Genomic DNA, 17,805 nt, shown 5'->3' with positions numbered 1-17,805 from the left:
CATCCTCAAGGGGATGGAGGAAATACGGACTGACATAAGTGGTACTTTTTATTAGAGGGTCATTACTCAAGTTACACTGTAGTTAGGTGGCCAGGTTCTAAGTAATGACAGGGTAAGTCCACTGGAATATGAGCCAGCGTGAAGTGTTCCAGTCGTATGCTGATTTCATGCCATCAAGTCTTTCCTACTGTGGTGGGCTGGCACCCTGCCCGGGGTTTGTTTCCTGCCTTGCACCCTGTGTTGGCTGGGATTGGCTCCAGCAGACCCCCATGCCCCTGTAGTTAGGATATAGCGGGTTGGATAATGCATAGATGGATGGAAGTCTTTCCTAAAGGTGTCCTCCAAAACCCCACACTTGAACTGGAACATTACAGTTGGCATATGGCCCCAGTAGTCAGTTTGTGTGCCTGGGTTCCAGTCCGCCAAGGCTTCTGCGTCTTGACAGCTTGCGTTGCACCCGGCCCCTATTCCTCCTGCAGGTGGTGGGTCCACAGGAGGGAAGTCCCATGTTTTGTTTTCCAGGAAATGCCAGGCACTCACCTGTGGGTACATCTCCTAGTCCTGGCTCCATAAGGAGGCTCTGGTAATGCCATACTGGGTGGGGTACTCTTTTTAAATTTATATGTCTGCATCATTAGGGGCTTTGAATCATTCTTTATCTGACCACTCACCTGGGAACAACTTGCCTTAAGAGGTCCTACCAGGGGTTACTGCCCTGGATAACATGGCTCCCAGGGTCACAGGGGCACTCAAACCTCTCCACCATGAAGGTGGACCATCCTCTCCGAGTGGGAGGTGAGTTACTGGCTCAAGTGGAGGCGTTTAAGTACCTTGAGGTCTCATTCACAAGTGAGGGGAAACGGGATGGTGAGATCGAGAGATGGATTGGGGCAGATACGAGGTCACTGTACCGATCTGTAGTGGTCGAAGAAGGAGCAGAGTCAGAAGGCGAAGCTCTCGATTTACCAGTCGATCTGCATTGCTACCCTCACCTATGGTCATGAAGTCTGGGGTGATGACTGAAAGAATGAGATTGGGGGTACAAGCCGCCAAAATGAGCTTTCTCCGCAGGATGGCTGGTGTCTCAAGTAGGGATGGGATGAGAAGCGTAGACATCCAGGAGAGGCTCAGAGTAAAGACACTGACCCTCAACACTGAGAGGACCCAATTGAGGTGGCTCAGACATCTGCTACGAATGCATCCTGGACTCTTTCCTATTGAAGTCTTATGGGAATGACCAGCTGGGAGGAGACCCTGGGGGAGACCCAGGGTTCTTGGGGAACATTATATCTCCCAGATGGCCAGGAAACAAGTCAGAGGCTTGTGTCCCTCGTGGTTAACACGTAGGTCCGCCTAGAGGTTCTGTGCAGTTTCTAATATTTTGACTTTCTGTCCATTTTAGGAAGGTTGATGTGTTTTTGTTTATAGTTGTTTTCCTCATCTCTCATTCTCCAGTTGTCTTTCCATGCTATCCATCCACACCTCCACCCCAGCCTGCTCAATTTGACACCTGATCGTATCGTTCTTCACGTGCTCTGCTCTGATGGCCTTTCACAGACCTTTGCTCGGCAAACAAATTCCCCTGTGGTGTTCAGGAGGGCTCTCATTCTGCCTTCAGTCCATGTTCCCATGTTAAGTGAGGCTTAATTAGGGCTGAAGCTGCTGCTAGAACAAATATGTCTTATCTTCAAAGTTTTATCATTTGATTAATCCTTGTTTGCGTATTCCAGGAATTTCCCTTCAAGTGTCCAATTTTAGCCTTTAAAATTAAAAGCCGGACTGTCGTCTGAACAAAGACTGCAATACAAGACAACTGGTCTGGTGTCAAGCCAATTTACGTTAATCCTCACTGAATAGCAAATCAAATATTCCTTTCAGCAGAGTTCTGTTCTGTAGAGGGCCTCAGCCATGGCAGTGAATGATCAGTGACCTGCCAAACCTGTCGGAATGCATTTGTTTCTTTTAAAGAAAGTAAATAAAAGTCCATGCCCTAGGGGTGGTATTTAGCCATTAGGTTCTTCTGAAATTTCATGAAGTAATATTAGAGATCGGGTGCAACATTAGCACTGACAGCTTGAAAGACGGATGGCAAAAGGAATGTTATGTCGCCTTATCTCCATTGCATCTATACAACAAAAAAAGAAAAAAAGAAAAAAAAAAAAGAAACTCCTCGTCTGTCTGTTGAGCTCTTAAATCAAAAATGGCGCAGATGGCCAGTTGGGGGCGCCGATATGGGTAACAAGAGCTGACAGACCATCAATGCAGTGAGAGCGGAAAAAGAAAGGAGACCCGCAGAAGACCATGAATCACGTGGCGTAAGGACCGTCTGCAGCAGTTATGGTATATAGTGCCTTTCATATCAGTATCAAACCTAGCTGCCTATTGTTTATCAAATTTATAGCACTGTTCAAATCTATGTATACATCTATGTATTGATCAAATATACTGCCTTTCAAAACTGTATTGTACTGTATAATCGCACTGACATGCCTTTCATGTCTATCTATCTATCTATCTATCTATCTATCTATCTATCTATCTATCTATCTATCTATCTATCTGTCTTATCCTGCCTACTACACTAAAATCAATCAATAAATCTATCTATCTATCTATCTATCTATCTATCTATCTATCTATCTATCTATCTATCTATCTATCTATCTATCTGTCTTATCCTGCCTACTACACTAAAATCAATCAATAAATCTATCTATCTATCTATCTATCTATCTATCTATCTATCTATCTATCTATCTATCTATCTATCTATCTATCTATCTATCTATTTATTATATAGTTATAGTTAATATCTATCTATCTATCTATCTATCTATCTATCTATCTATCTATCTATCTATCTATCTATCTGCAGTGCCCTCCATAATGTTTGGGACCCATTTTTCCTGATATCCCTCTCTGCTCCACAGTTTTCAATTATAAATCAAACAATTGAGATGTGATTAAAATGCACATTGCAGTGCGCACATTTCAGGCTCTCCAATGTGTAGATATGACAGCACTTTTCCTACATAGTCCCCCGATTTCAGGGCCCCCAATTGACAGCTGAACAGCGTCTATTAAAACTTTCAGGTTCAATGCTCCATAAGTGCCATACAAGATTGTCCGGTATCCCATCCAGTAGGAAAGGTGGCCTTTTTTGGAGTGTATACTCCTCCAACACACTAGAGGGCAGAGTTCTTGTATCACTGCTCCCACTTTCCAGACCACGTGGCATGTTGGGAAATCATAGTCCCCATGGAACAACCCTGCTGCATGCCATGGGTGCCACTTAGGGGGAGTTGCAGGGCTGAACCCGCCTGACATGGAAGTGCTTCCTTTGGACTTGGATTGAACACCGGAAGTACTTCTAGGATCCAATCTGCCTCACCTCAGAGAGCTGGTGTCGGGTGAAAGAAGGATTAAGCTCGCCTGGGAGGAGTGGAAGTGGAGGAAGAGGAGGAAGGAGAAGATTGTCAAAAGAAGCCTTTGTGAAGATGATTAATTATAATATAACTTTTATTTTGACTGTGGATGTGTTTTGGGTGCTGCAACACCCCCTAGTGGTCACAACTCTCAGATGGGCTATTCCCAGCCAAGTGTCAGATGCAAATGCGGCTCTGTAGTGCGGGCATTCCTGCCACCGTGCACTGCTTTATTTGTGTCAAGGATGAATAACTAAACTGCAGTGGGCTGGCGCCCTGCCCGGGGTTTGTTCCTGCCTTGTGCCCTGTGTTGGCTGGGATTGGCTCCAGCAGACCCCCCATGACCTTGTGTTAGGATATAGCGTGTTGTAAAATGACTGACTGAATACTTAACTTGATTCCAAATCTGTGCTTTTTATCCCGGCCCAGTTCAGATTTTCCAATTGCTGTTTGAACAGCCTTCCCGGAAAACTCACTTAACCTGAATGGTGAAATTTTTAGCCTTTAAACTAAAAACAAAAAAACGTTTCAAATTGAACTTTAATCAGTAAGTCAGGGGAGGCCGATACATTCTGATTGATTCTGTTTTTAGCGAAGATTTCTTTATTTTAAGATGTGTGATATACTGGACATTCTTCATCTGTCGTGAATTTGACAGCAACCTGACTCCAAACTCTGGAGGTCTGCACTTGAAGTCAGATAACAAAGGTTTGACCCAAATTAAAGGCCGTGTGTGTGTTTGTGTAGGAGGGGAGGCGCATTATGACCTAGATAGCGGATTATTCTGTCGTTCGGCGCAATTAATCTTTGTCTGCTATTTAAAATAATTAGGTTAAAAAAGCAGCCTGTGAGAAATAAGCCGGGACTCATCTGGAAAGCCTTATATTTATGACCTGAGCTTACGGCCCCTTTTAGATATCACATACTGTATTGTGTATCCAGCAATGGCGTCCCGGTTTGGGGGGGCACTGTTGTTTGTGGCGTTTCTGGGAAAGCAGCCGGTTATCATAATTATCATCTCTGAGCAGTTTTAAAGGAACGGCAATTTGTAAAACCCATTTGTGTGGGTAGTACGGTGGCATTAGGAGTAGTTGCGTTGGTGTGAGATTAGGAGTCGTGTGGACATGTAAGCAGACCCCATTTCTTTTTTTTAACAGTTGTCGACATTTCAAAATTTGGTCTTCACGTGAAAACGGGATCTGTAGATAAATGTGATGACAGAAGTTTGAGTGTGCTGTGAAAGATCAGCCTCGGCACAGACAGGCACAGACTTCAAATGTACAAAAACAGGCACCGTTTATTTTCCCCAACACGGTGCACAAAAATTACCACACTCTACTCAGTCCTTTCTCTTTCTTCAGGCCGCCTCCATTCCTCCTCGTAAGCTCCTTCCTCTTCTACCCGACTGCGGTTTTCGGCTATTAAAAGGCCGAGCCCTTTGTGCCGCGGGAACGCACGTACTACGCGCCGCTGAAAGGGTGCGCCAGGCTGTTCCACAAATTATTTCTGTTGGGTCCCTGCCTTGTAACTGGCAGAGAGTCCCATCTGGGATGCCTTGTGAAAGATCAGCCTGGCAACAGACAGACATGAACTCCAGATGTCCCGAAAAAACACACACCTTTTATTGCACGACACAATACACCGTGCACCAATCACAAGGTTCAGTCCTCTTTTTATCTCTTCAGCCGCCTCCACTCCTCTCTCGCAGCTCCCTCTTCTCCCTCCCGACTCCGACTCCCTGAATGGACTGAGGCGGCCCCCTTTTATCCCGGCACCGGATGTGCTCCAGGTGCTTCCTGATCTTCTTCCGGCAGCACTTCCCGGTGTGGTGGAAGTGCTGCCGTCCAGGGCTCCATAATTGTCCGGGTGGCCACGGGCCCCAACAGGGATGAGCTTCCAAGCTCTGTTCCCGTGGCCCCCATTGCAGACCAGGGCGGCTGCCCTCTCGTGGCCCAGGGGAGGTATTGTTCCTCTCCTGGTCCTTTTAGGCATCCCGGCTGGGCAGGCCCCCAGCCGTCTGCCACAGTGTGACAGTTCATTCAATGCAAACTGCACAGATCTGCCACTTCTGTCAATGGAAAGAGTAAGCCCCCCCTTTGGCTCCAAAATCCCACATCAAGTTAACATTTCCTTCTGACTGTCTAGAAGTCTCTGACGTCGACTGAATGAGTATTTTTTACCCCACTCCTGCCATGCAGAATTCTTTCAGCTGTGTGAAGTCAGAGGGGTGTCTTGCGTGAACATCCCATTTTTAAAATCCCCACCTTGGCATCTTGATGGTATTTAAGATTCCGGGTTTCATTTAGCAGTTCCAGAACTCTGCATTTATTCATTTTTAGCCAATCCTTGGTGGGTTTACTGGTATGTCAAGGGCAATTGTCACGTTGCAAGGAGCTTCAGCCTTTTGACAGGTTTGACCTGTCGTGCCTCCTGAGATGCTTTTTTTGCTCACCATGGTTACGTGTCTGCCAGTTCATGTCACATATTTTCTGTTTATACTTCTTTCTTGTGTCTTTTTTGTTTAATTTAAAGTTTCATATGTTTATAATAGTTATTTATTTTATGTTCATCCTATAACAGTTTTTTGTGTTTAAGTTTCCATGCCAAACCATGTGTTCGGCTTGTGTTTTGTGGGTGGTTCCACAAGAGGCGGGGCCACCTCTCCATTTCCATCTAAGAACCGCCCCCCTATCCTATAAAGGCAGCGCAGACAGATGGCCCAATGGGTTACATTGGTAAAGTTTGGCGTCGGTGAGTTCTCTCTCTGGTGTTTTACGATTACTGGATTTGGACCTTCTCGTTCTGCCTTGGACTGCTCTTTTTACCGGCGTGACGCTCATCTCGTTATCCATCTTTGGATGAACAAAGAAACAACCTTAGTTTTGTATCACACTAGTCACTAGACACTAGTCTGATTCTCTGGTTCTGATTCTCTGCCTGTCCTTTTGATGACGGGTTTTCTTGACGTGTTCAGCCTTGCTCTTCAGATCGCTTTGTCCTCCCAGTCATGACTTCATTTCCTGGTTTCAAGCCCTAACTTCTACTCTGCCATAACAGGGTCATCTTCCCGGGCTTGACCACTCTAAGCCGAGAGGGGGCGCTGTCGCTAAGGATTTGGATTGTCACTAATGGATTGAAGGCGGCACCCCAGATGTCCACATGACCATCATCATCATCATCTAATTCTTTCATGCGAAGCCTGAAAACCATGAGGACTGATTGAGATCCTTTATGTTAGTTAGGATGCCCAGTGGGTGACTGGGTGGTCTTGTGGCATTGGAACCCCTGCAGATTTTTTCTTTCTTTTTTTTTTTTTGTCTGTCCTCCCGGCTATCGGACCTTACTTTATTCTTCATTATTTAGTATTGCGTAATGCTATTTTTGATTTTTTTTATAAACTTTTCATCTTGTGAAGGACTTTGAGCTGTGCCATTTATATGAAAATGTGCAATAGAAATAAATGGTGTTGTTGTCTTCTCTTTCACCTGAGGATACCCACGCCCTGAGTGTTGGCCCCGCCCCTTCAGGATGGGATGTAGTAAACCCGGAAAGCCCTGGAAGGTGTCGTCTGATTCACAGAGAGCAGTTGAGGCTGAACGAGCTGCTGTGTGAGATCCAAGAGAGGAAAAAAGAAAGAAAGAAAGAAAGAAAGAAAGACTTCTGGGTGGGCTGATTTTGTCTTTCCAGTTGTACCGCCATGCACCCTTTTTGCCTCTTTCTTTTTTTTGTTTTTTATTTTTTAAACGGGACTACCCCAACGATTTTTGCCACCTTGCTCTGGTATGTGCCCTGTCCTCCTGAGAAATGGACAGGTGGTTTATTTACTGAGCTAAAAGTAGGAGAAGTGCATAAAACAATGAAACTAAAACTTGCTATCAAATCCTAAACAGAGACAAGAATTGAAGTCGAGGCAAACAGAGAAAGCGGCTAAACCAAACGAAACTCACGAGCAGCACAATGACTAAAGATTTCTGTTAAGGAGGTTTGTATCTGCAGATCAGATAATGGAAGGAAACCCCCGCCAGCTATCCTTTAATCCCGTCACGGGTCACGACCCCAGAAGCCACACCCCCAGCAACAGGGGATGTAGCACCAACAGCGACTCTCTAATAGAGATTTCTCTCTCTACCATTCAAGATGTTAGAGAATACAAAAATGGAATTGGCGCGAAACCAAATCATGTCTGAAATCAAACGCGAAGCGACGTTTTGATATAATTTCGCGAAACTGAACTCTGCCGTTCTGCTAGCCACCATTGACTACTAATGATGAAAGGGGGGCACAATGAAAACCCGCACCCATTATGGACCTCTAGGATGTGATATGGCCATAAGGGGGTGCCGGTGAGCCCCAAACACACTCAGACACAATACCACCTAACACAGTCCCGGGTTTAAATTGAGGAGTTTATTACACCAATAAATCACCACACGTGTCAAAGCTACCAAACCACAATTACGGACAAGTGTCTCTTCTCCCTTGCTCTCCTTCTGCTCGTCTTGTTGACCGTCACCCAATGTCTCCCGACTCCCGGTGGGCTCCTTTTAAGTTGGACCTGGGAATGTTTCCGGTACCATAGTGTGTACTCTTTGAAGCACTTTCAGGTTATGTGGAAACAGGGATCCCTACAGGCTGCACCTCTGGACTCCAACTCCCATGTACCCCTGTGGTGTACCACCTGTCGTATGTACGGGAGTGGGGGAATGGAACTACTCCTGGCCTGTAGCTTCCACTGGTCCATTCTTTATATACCTCGAGGCAGGAAAGAAGCCATTTTCCTCTCCATACCGGGCACACCCATCTGCCCTTCATTGGCACTTACGCGGGTCATTGTAGCATTTCTGGTCCGTTTTGCCTGCCATAAGCAAAACCTCATTAAACTATTATCAGGCATGAAGGTAATGCTTGTGGTGTCCTCACACACCTTATTCATTACCACCTACTCATCACTGTTTTAAGTGGGGTATTTCTGGGACCCCAAACCTTTTTTAGTTCTCTTAATGCTTATTGTTCTTACTGTTATGATGATGGATGGGTGATCGGTTTCATGATGTGAGTTCATCATAAAGTTTAGGAAGTTTATACTAAAGAATGACCCCAACCCCGTTCCTCTAACCCTACATACTGCAGAGGTAAGCTTTAGGGAAACTGGCAGACAGCCTTATCTAATAATAAATAAATAAATCAAACTCTAAACTTTACACAAACGGCAAATCCTGTTTCATTCCCATGGCTGAAACTAATACGCATCTTTGGAAAGTCCCCGCGCAGAGCCTACTGCCAGCAGAATGACTAGGCTCCCTAGGAATCCCTTTGTAACAACCCGGTGCGGGAGTGGCAGCGCCTTCTTGTCTTAATTGAAACGCCATCTCGCACGTTTGCCAGACCAGGGTCGCTGGGCATGAAGAGCACAGGAAGGCTGGCTGCTTTGTGCTCTGGCGTGGTGGGGGGGTTCGCACGAGGTGCAGCAGACACACCTCCATAAAATGAGACTGGCAACTGTGCAGCGCCTAACCCTACAGCATGTTCACCTCCTTTCTTGCACCGAGAAAAAACTTAGAAAGATAGACCGCTTCACAGTGGCATCCATAATGTTTGGGATGCAGACCTATTTTTCCTTGATTTGCCACCTCTGCCCCACAGTTTAAAATTACCAATCAAACAATTCAGACCTGGCTAAAGTGTTTGCACTAAAAGGGGTTTGCATACATTTTGGTCCCCCTACATGCCCCCAATTCAGGGCACCATAATGTTTGGGGCAATTGGTGTCACAGGTGTTTGTGATTTGTTTGTGATGTTAAAAATCATATTTTAGGTGCCCTACTAGCACAAGTAATTACAATCTTATTATCCCAGTAGTTTTTGATCTGCTTGGGCTACCCGTCTCAGACAAGTTAAAGTCTAAATAATCAACGCAGACCTCGGTATATTTGCAGTGCACCATCCATTAGATTGAATTTCACAATGCATGTAGTATCTAAAATACATTGTCATTTTTAATTCCAACAAATGGCGGATCACAATGCTTTGTAGAAATAAAAAGCATTGCAGTCTTCATTCCAACAGATGGTAAAACACAAACAAACAGCTATGCGCCGACTACATCTACATTCATGGACACTTAAAGTTGGAATAGACTTCAGAAATCTGGATAGGAGAACAGGACATAGAGGATGTGACAGCTTCCCGCATGCAACATGTGTATCTCATGTCTCTAGTATACAAAGCGATGGCACTGCCAGCACTATAATGTAGTTTCTATCATTATGGTAATGTAAATTTTCCCTAATTACAAATAAAAAGTATACCACATAATATTGTATGCTTCAATGCATAGACAGCAGCACTCAGTTCTGCGTATCACATGTTTCTGGAGCAATGGAGCGTTATCTCTCTGTATTTAGTCAAAACAGGTACTCTGCAGTATCTCATGAAGCTTTGCTCAGTACTGGATGTAATATGGTGTTTGCATAATGTCCTTATCTCATAATGTCCTATTCTAGAGAACATATTGTGAACTTTGACCTGTAAATGGCACATCATAAACATTTGTAGTAATAAAATGCATTGCATTCTTCATTCCAACAAATGGTTCATCACAACCATTTGCACAAATGAAATGCATTGAATTCTTCATTCCAACAAATGGCTCATTACAGACATTTGTAGTAATAAAATGCACTGCATTCCTCATTCCAACAAATGGCGCATCATAACTATTTGTAGTAATAAAATGAATTCTCATTTCCAACTGAGCAAACCACTGGGCAGAGCTTAGTCAAAATTAGATCTGCTCAAGATGAACCATTGAATATGCTTTGCCATGACGGCTTCTCCTTGTTTTGTTCATTTTGCTTGGACCAGCAACAGATTAAAAATTACTTCTGTGGACTTCCCTCACCCGACGACAACTGGAACTCGATATCACTTACTGTATGTCATCTCCACCCATAATCAACCAAGTTTTTTGTCCATGACTGACTAGCCTGATGTTTACAGTGGCCCCCTAGGACTCATCCATGTACCACCATGATGGCTTCATTGACCTACCATAGATGTCACACACTGGACAAATGTTAGAGATGCCCAGCCGAGCCGAGGAGAACAAATCAAGCAGATTTCCAGCATGTCAGATTTACGACTTGTAAGAGAACAGATGTCGGATCGCATTTCTCCTTCCCTGCCATCCCTAATTATCTGTTACGAATGTAAGCGCCTGGTCGGCATTTTGTTCACGCACGTTATTGTCAGGACTTGCTGGCCTACAGAGTGGAGGTATCTGGTAAAGGAGGCCAGTGTGTGTGCTTTCTTTCATCACAATGTTCATTTTAAAATGTACTTTTACCCCAATGGAAAGAATGGCATTCCCAGATATTCTCCAAGGTGCTGCCAGTTTGTGTTCCAGTTGGCTTTTCAAAAGTCAAACTCCATATCTGTGTTTAACCTGCAAGTTTGGTTGATTAGTCATAACGTGGAGTGAAATTTTTGCATTTGCATTCTTGGCAGAGCTTAGATTTAAAGTGTTTTGGGATGGAAAATAAGGAATATTTACCAAAAGGTTATTCTGTGACTGAAACACAGCTGTCTCCTTCCTCGGCCTTCTTCCAATGTTGCTGCTATTGCTGCAATCGTCTATGGACCAAAGTCAAAGGGACGTCCTGGCCGCAAACTGACAGGTAAACTTTCTGAACAGCACCAGGAGATGCACGTAAGAAAACAAAAAAAAAAATCGGACTACAAAACAAAGTTGTGAGACAAAATCGAAGTCGAAAGAACATGGTGGGACTTCAAAGCCGAATGAAACACGTGAGCCTGTTTAGAGCAAGGTTTCCTGACTGTCATGGTCAGGGCTGAATTTCTGGGGTCTTATAGCCTTTTCCTATTATGGAAGCCATTTTGTGTACCGTGGTTAGTTATCTGTTCACCTGCCGAGTCAGGACACTGACAGATTTTTGGTATCTACAGATTGGGTAATAAAGTCAACGGCCGTTTATCCGGTTTTGTCGAATACAAACAGGTCAGGACCTCTGAGGCCGCGCAACCTTGAAATGTAAAGTGGACCTAACAACAGGATAAGGACCTAAAATGGCATCCGAGACCAGTGTTGTGCATGAACGAGTTCAAATGAGAGCATTCACTGAAAAAGCAAATTTTTCTAAGAACGGCGAACTTCACGTAACGTATTTGCAAGTGAAGAACTTGAATGTGAGTGAGTTCAATTTTAGGTGACATTCTGGATTGGTGCAGGTTAAACGTTTTGCCTTACTCTGTAATGTAGGGGTGGAGCAGAATCCGAATCTGGTATTGGGATAAGCACAAATAGTGGATTTTTACGAATATTTATTTTGTACGAATTTTTTGCAGTTTATTTCTAAAAAAAAAATAACGTAAAATCAAATCGGCCTTGTCTGTGTCTGCCTGCTCATGCCTGCGGACATGAGCACGCGGTGAAGCTCCGCTTTCGCTTTTAGGAAAACGTTATAATTCGCAAAGCCGCTTTATATTTTTCCCTGTTGGACATGCAATATGTGACCCGAATTTTGACTGGCAGCGTAATGAGTTAGTTCACCTACAGCAACCATTTGTGTCACACAGTTGGAAATAGAGCAGTCATTTATATGTATTCTTGCATCTATTTAATTTCTTTTTTGACCTGGGAGGATATGTACATATATGGTTATATGTGTTGTGGCAAAAGGCGCTTGGTTGGCGTCATCTCGACACAGATTGACACTGGAGGCACAGGTCAGAAGAAACAAAAATATCTTCCCGTGTCCCACAGGCCCTACACAGTCCCAAAAACACCAAAAGAAAAACACCCAAAACACATTCTTCTTTCTCATCCACTCCTCCCAGGTAGCTTCAGCTTCAGCTTCGGCTTCTTCTTCTTCTTTGTCGTTGTCGTCGTCGTCATCGTCGTTGTCGTCGTTGTGGTCCTCATCCTGAGTAGTGGCTGCAGGCTCCTTTTGTAGAGCTCTAGGTGGTAATTGGACTAATTAGGCTGCACTTCCAGGTGTGGCTGCATTCCAGCCCACAGAGGCTCATTTAGCCATGCAGCTCCTCTAGATGGTGGCCACGGAGCCCAACAGGTCTGAGTCCTGAAGTCCCACGCCTGTGGCCCCATTGTAACCCATGAGGGCTGCCACCATGCGCTCCGGGGGACGTCCCCGGTCCCAGTGTCAAAGGAGCGTCCTGGCCGGGCATGGGTCCTGGCCGTCCGCCACATTGTTTGTTGCTGGGTATAACTCAATAAAGAGTATTTAAATACAAAGTCCTCATAATTATTGTATTGTAGTTAAGGATGCTGTAATAGCCTAATATGCGGCATGCAAAACTGAAAAAAGTAAACTCACGGGTAATTTATTCTCACTCCTTAAAAAATACAAAAATGAACTGAATATGAACGAGTTCAAAATTGAAATGGTGAGCTATGAACATGATCCATTTGAATCTGTGTGAACTGAACTTTGAGCGAGTCCTTGTGAGGTGTGAACTTGCACAACACGGTCCAAGACGTTGCAAAAACAACACACACAATCCGTAATCCGTAAAGAATTCTGAATAAAAACTGTCAGAAACCGATTCCTTGAAGTGAAACCCTCTCTAGTTCTAGTGCTAGATACTACTATATAACAGTGTTCTTTAAACACCCTTCTTAGTACTCTTCGAGACCCCTGATTGTGGGCGGACAATTGCCACCGATATTCATAGTGGAGCGATGACGATTGTGAAAACTGATTACGGTGACCCATCGTGAACTGCATGTGATCCTTTTCTACTACATACAATGGACACCCAACTCAAAAGGTGGCAACCCAAAACGCATCAGGACCCAGAGTTGAAACTATGCTACATAACACCAAATTATGGAGGTCTTGGAGATTTCCGTAAGTAGGTGACCCTATGCGCATGGGTATAGATAGATAGATAGATAGATAGATAGATAGATAGATAGATAGATAGATAGATAGATAGATAGATAGATAGATAGATAGATAGATAGATAGATAGATAGATAGATAGATACTTTATTAATCCCCAAGGGGGAAATTCACATACACTTGATGCTCATGGATTATGGCCGCTCATTTGACGCGTCCTCAGAAATTTAATGTGACAAGTGCGTGAGTCGTAGTACCAGAAAAAATTTGGGTAGCCCATATGTGCTCAAGTTTTAGCAACATGACATCAGCGTCGTTGTTTACAACCAACATGGCCGAATGCTTCAAGGAAGAACCGATAGTGCAGGTTTAGAAATTATCGTCATCCATACGATGTGACAACCCCTTCCAATAGTGACACACATTCCTGTCAGAACAGCTGGCATCAAATCAACCAGCCAAATGGAAGTGGATGTGGAAACCTGCAGGATGAAATGGAAGCAAATTCGAGACAGAAGCGAAAAATATCCAAGACGAAAAATGGAGATTTGCTCCAAAGCTGTGTTTTGTCCTGAAATTGTGAAGGTTCTTCTGTGTCACCGTTGCTGTCTTATTTTTGCACATCAGAATGCAAGGAATTTTTTTCTTCAGCATCTTTTCGGCCGTCAACTCACCACACATGTTGCTTGCTCACCGTGATAATTTCTCGCACTGCCACCTGGTGGAATCCTCCAGATTTCCATAAAGCACAGTCAGTGCCCTGCTTGCACAGCAGCAGCGTCTTTGACCTCACGCATCACGTACCGTCAAATAGGTTGTTCTGCACCTTGAGATTCGGGATACCTTAGACAGTGCATGGTGCGGTGTGACTCCATACTGACACCTATTACCGAGGTGGGCTCATAATCCTTTAGTGTCAGTTCCCCTCTGCCCTAAACTGTTTGAGGTAGGTTTTTTGGAAAGCCTCATGTACATCCTTTTCTACCACCCGAATTTCGTACACGTAGGTAAAGTAAGAAGATCTGGAGTAATTTTGAAGAACACTGATGAACACCAAGGACGTGAAGAAAATCATCAGAAAGAGTTAAACTGCTCATGTCCAGGTCTCTAAAAGCCCACTGAAATTGCCTCAGCTTATCTCAGGTAGGGATTTTCTCTTTTTCTTTTAGATTTGTTGGACACACTACTCCTTTCATCAGGGCTTTTACATTTACAGAAGATTAGAGCATATGAGAAGCATTTATCGTCCAAATTGTGCTTTCAACCTCCTCATAAAGGAGGAGTAAAAGGCTTTTCAGCTGGCAGTGCATTTTTCCATACGCACTGAACACAAAAGGCCAAGCAATCCCCGGCAGCTTATCCCCATTCTCAGCTCCTGTTCATGTAGGAGAGCCTCCTTCAAAAATAATCAAAAGGCATGTAAGTGGCTTAAAGATGGGAGAGTGGCAGCCATTGTGCGAGGAGCATCTTTGTGGACTGAACTTAATGTCGATCTGCTCCTGGCATCTTTCTTTATTTGTGAGCGTTGAAAAAGCCTTCTGCCTTCTCCCTTGGTTAACTAACGTAATGATGGAATGATTCCAACAGCCTTACACCTTCATTTCGTGAAAAGGCCAGATCCAAATTTAGTGTTGCCAGGTGAGGGAGCCTGTCGTGGAAGCTTTGGGAGCAAAGCAGGAATTGAAATTTCAGGAGACTCCACTCCATCACGGTACACACCGGCTGGGTGAGACAGTAACGAATGTCACTTTGCCGTCACACTTCATGACTTGTCGATGGAAGAGATGTCAGGCTCGACGACTTGGCAGTTGCCAATCTCGTTGATGCAGACTGGGGCACGACAGATTAGACAACTTTGGGCAGACTTTCACGCTTCTGAAGAATCACGTGCTCGTTTATAAAGCCATTAGTAACGTGCTGTCTGATTAAGCTGGTGCTACGCGAACGCTTTCCAGGTAAGGTGAGTTCTACCTCGGTCTCGATGCCTTTTTTTTTACGTCTTTCATCAGACAGATGAGCTTCTGTTCTGTTTGCGAGGTCACGAAATACCCACGTCCCTCATTCCTTGTAGCTGCATTGTACTTTAAAACATCAGAATATTAGAACAATTGTGACAAGAACAGACCATTCGACCCAACAAGCTCGTCCAGCCCACTCACCTTAATTGACTAAGATGATGTTTTTCAACCAGTGTGCCATGAGAACTTCCTAGGCGGGCCGTAGAAATAATGGAGAGTCTGACCCTGAGAGGAACAAGCTCCACAGGTGGTAGCAACGTGTCTGAGGAGGACAGGACTACCTAGACAAGCTGGCACTGTAGCAGCTCCACTATGTTGCAGACGCAGCACTTAGAGCAGTTTGGACGGTCTTCTGTCTGGTTCAGTCCAGCTTCCAGAGTGTGTGGTTACCAGGGAGTCTCACGGGACCAGTCGATAGTCTGTATACGAGCTACCTCAGAGGAAGAGAGGGGTGGGCAAAGGGACGAAGCAGCTGGGAGATGCCACCAAAGTGGTCACTAAATGTTGTGTCTGCGACCTCTGATCTTAGAGATGCTTTTTTACTGGCTTCTCTGCTAGGCCCACCACTTCGGACAGTTGAGCATGGCAATGAGATATCATGCGTTTGTGGTTTATAAAAATGATGGTGTGTCTTAGGGTTGTCTTTGGTTTCAAAATGTGAGCCACCACAGAAAAAAGGCTGGGAAACCCTGGTCTAAAATAACATCAAACCGACGGTCAGCTTGGTGCTCATTTATTTTCAACTCTCACACACACGGACAACCCCTACGACTTTGATTTTATCAAGGAAAGTCGTAAACTGGTTGGACTGAGTCATTGAGTATGTCAGACTACATGGCTGGGGGTCACGGGACTGTGCTGCAAATGCCACCGACTTACTGTTATTATGTAAATGAAGTCTGTGACACAAAACTCATGTCATGTGACAGGGCCTGGGTATCCCTGATTTGAATAAGAGTATCAAACCTAGCTGCCTATTATTTATCAAATTTATAGCACTGTTCAAATCTATGTATGCATCTATGTATTGATCAAATATACTGCCTTTCAAAACTGTATTGTATAATCGCACTGACATGCCTTTCATGTCTATCTATCTATCTATCTATCTATCTATCTATCTATCTATCTATCTATCTATCTATCTATCTATCTATCTATCTGTCTGTCTGTCTTATCCTGCCTACTACACTAAAAATCAATCAATAAATCTATCTATCTATCTATCTATCTATCTATCTATCTATCTATCTATCTATCTATCTATCTATCTATCTATCTATCTATCTATCTTATCCTTCCTACTACCAGATGGAATATAGCCACTGACTAAACACATAGATACTCAGACGTACACACAGACACTTGTTCTTTATATTAAGGTGGATAAGCTGATGTCTGCCCACCTGGTATTTACTCTCTGTTGGACATATTCAGTAATAACTTTTTCAGTGTGGTTTGCCCAGCTTGCTATTATATCTCTGTTATATACCATTGGGTATGGATTCAAAAAGCAATGTTAATGTTTGTGATGCGCCATCTGTTAGAATGACAAATGTAAGATATTTTATTACTACAGATATCTGTGATATGTCATCTGTTGGGTAACTGAGACATAGCAAACACACAGACACTTGCTCTTTTATTATCATGGATATATAGTGACATCTATCTATCTATCTATCTATCTATCTATCTATCTATCTATCTATCTATCTATCTATCTATCTATCTATCTATCTATTGTGACAGATTAGGGTTTCTCTTGCACCCATGTACCCTCAGACCACACGTCAGACACCAGATAAAAGTCCAAATAATTGATTTATTATTATAAATAAGTGTACAAAGCACACACCACTCCACAATTCTCAATAAACAATCATCACAATAACCAATCCTCCAAACTCCCAGACGCTTAGCCACCCTGCCTCCCAACTCAGCTCGTCTGTCTGGGATCTCCCACAGTCCTTTATACTCCTCGACCCGGAAGCGTTTCACCCTCTCTGTCCATGTGACCTGGAACACTTCCGGGTCAGATAAAAATCCGTTTTTCTTCACCCAGGAAGCACATTGTTCTCTTTGTCGATGTGACTATGACGTACTTCCTGGGCGTAAGGCAAATAGTCTCTGTACCTCCCTGCAGCGACTCCTGGCAGCCTCCATGGTATCCAGCAGGGCTGTGAATAAAGACTCCAATGTCCATAATGCCCTGCTGCTCTTCGGGGCACCTCCATACTGCAGGGAGGGCTCCACCTGGCGGTGTGGGGGTATTGGCCAGGATGAACAGCCGGCCATACATCACACTATAAATCTATCTATCTATCTATCTATCTATCTATCTATCTATCTATCTATCTATCTATCTATCTATCTATCTATCTATCTATCTATCTATCTAATAATGACACTGGAAGTTAGTGTTCACTGCCTCTGAGAAGGAGAAGGACTTATGTCAAACAGGAGAAATTCCTGTCTCTC

Source organism: Polypterus senegalus, chromosome 16 (genome assembly GCF_016835505.1).
Source record: "Polypterus senegalus isolate Bchr_013 chromosome 16, ASM1683550v1, whole genome shotgun sequence".
In the NCBI taxonomy this organism is placed as follows: Eukaryota; Metazoa; Chordata; class Cladistia; order Polypteriformes; family Polypteridae; genus Polypterus; species Polypterus senegalus.
Note: the sequence above shows the minus strand (reverse complement) of the source record.